Source organism: Triticum dicoccoides, chromosome 7B (assembly GCF_002162155.2).
Source record: "Triticum dicoccoides isolate Atlit2015 ecotype Zavitan chromosome 7B, WEW_v2.0, whole genome shotgun sequence".
NCBI lineage: Eukaryota > Viridiplantae > Streptophyta > Magnoliopsida > Poales > Poaceae > Triticum > Triticum dicoccoides.
The window spans coordinates 696,175,005-696,177,480 of NC_041393.1; positions in this window are offsets into that span (position 1 = coordinate 696,175,005).

Here is a 2,476-nt window from a genome sequence, read left to right on the forward strand (position 1 = left end):
TACATTTTGTATTAAATTTATGCGGTCCATATTATCCATGAGTATATTTAGAGTACAAACTTCTATAAACTACACTGTGACCTCTCTCCAACTCGCTCGAAACCAATCTAGTCCTCCCGGAACGACCCAATCCGGTAATATTTGTGTGTTCACACACTAATTTCATGAGCTTTTTTGGAAAATACCCTGATCTTTTATAAATAAGTACAAAACACCAAAAACAAAATAAATATTACTTCGAGATCCTTGGACCACCGAACCACCGGAGCCGGCTTGGCCTTTCTCGATAATAGTCAGGAAGTCCTCATGCACGTGCCCCTAAGGACCAGCACTTCGGAGCCACTGTCGTCGTTGTTGAACAATTGAATCGATCTAAAGCGCCTGACACCATATCTCACCGTTGTGCATGCACAACAAGAAGCCTTAACCTCGTCGTCTCAAGGAGACGGCAGTAATCTATATCAGAGCTCGGTCGACTCCGCCCTAGTGGATGGAAAGGATTGAAGCCTAGAAGACCAACTCAAAGATGAAGCGCCGCCATCCGCTCGAGCACTGCCTTGCAAGAACTAGAAAACCTTAACCTAAACTACTAGTCAAAGCTGAGGCATCGGGATTCTCCTCCACGTCACCAACTGCCGGAGGGATAGACAGAGGAGAGGACAATCTACGGGCTAGCTGGTGAAACTTGGAGGGCAACTTATGTTGTAGTCGCCTTTCCGTGAGGGATAGGAAGAGTCTTCCACTAATTTGATGAATTGTCATGCAAAAATTGTATACATACGTTCTTACTAGAATGGTTGGGCGCGCTACGAGGGTACCACTTGTGCATGTGCCTTCGATATGTCTAGTCTGATAAAGAGCTCTTATTGAAGTCGTATTACCCTCTTGATCATAAACCCTCGAGCTAGGGTTGTGTTCTTTTTTTTCCATTGTCCCCTTCGGATTCATTATGACTGCATGATCAAAATGTGTTCTTTTTTTGCTTTCAGACCCAAGATGGTCAACGATCTCTTCCGTTCAGATTGTCAGGATCAATGCAGGGTCAAACTGTTGGATATATGCCCTAGAGGCAATCATTTATGATGATATTTCCTATGTGTTTATGAATAAAGATAGTCCTTGAACATTATCAATCATGTGTATCAGCAAGTATGTGACTTGTTTGTGAAACTATACATTGTATGATGACTGTCCTAAAAGGTCCCTAGTCGAAAGGGCTGTATGGACGCGCAGTCGACTAGACTAGCATATGACACGGTCGTTGGCTCGGTCTCACTAGCCATGGAGCATTGGATACTAACCGGATAATATGGACTTGGAAAGGTCTGGTCGAATTCGACGTAGTCGAATCCGAGTCGAGATAAGGTCCGAGTCGGACAGGTTTTATGTCCTAAGACCTAAGCTGACACATGTACTCGGGATGGTGACAGACTTGCTTTGGGCCGACCAAACGCTACTTCGTGACTAGGTAGTTACAAAGGTAGGTTTCAGGTTTGTACAGTCCCATGCTGCGAGACATGGTCGAGCAAGATGGGATTTGCCCCTCCGATAAGGAGAGATATACTTTGGGCCCCTCGTGTGATCCGACCAGGATAAGCATGGCCATGCGATAGGGATTATGAGATAATCCGGTTTGTGGTCGGTATCACTGGAACGAGAAAGAGGTCGGGCTAGCACAAGGATGATAGTCTCGCCTTGAGCCTGACAACATATATCGTGCGGCAAAGGAAACAGAAGTGTGACACGTTGTACAGGTTCGCCTAACCAGCTTCATACTCTACTTGGTGGTCGGCGCGCCTTGCTAGAGGCCGCTACCAACCGTGCAGGTCGGAGGTGATCCAAACTGTGACCAAGCCAACTTGAACCTAAGGGGTCGCGCGCTTAAGGGAAGGAACCTACGAGGTCGGTTCGTACGACACTGGTCGGATGTGATCCGAACTAGACTTGGAACGCGACCGAGTAGACTTTGGGCTTTATGGTCCGTGCGAGGCCCAAGTGTTGAGCCCGCGATGGACGCCTATATAAAGTGGAGGTGCGGCACACTCATGCGGTTGATCGCTTCGGCGCTGTCACTAGGGTTTGCATGTGTTGCGAATAGCCACCTCCACTCGCCGCCGACTGTGTGATCGGACCTAGCAGTCCGTCGCACGGTCTTCCTCCTGCACGCGCGAATACCGTTAGAGGTGGTGCATTTGCGCCGCTCCGGCGAACTTGTACGTGGGGTCGGTCGACCGGCTATTTGAGGGAGAGATCGGACAAGGAGGAGATGATCCACACGGACGCGCTGCCCCAACTCTTCTTCCGCTGCATGGCATTGTGCGTCTAGTGGTAATGAACTGTGATCCATCTCCCGTAGCATGTTCCTGTTGTTCTACGCATAGGAAAATTTTAATTTGCAGTCGACGCATCCTACCGTAGAACCCAACACAAATCAACTGCAAGATTTATTTTCTAAACCCAGCATAAGTTTTTCGTG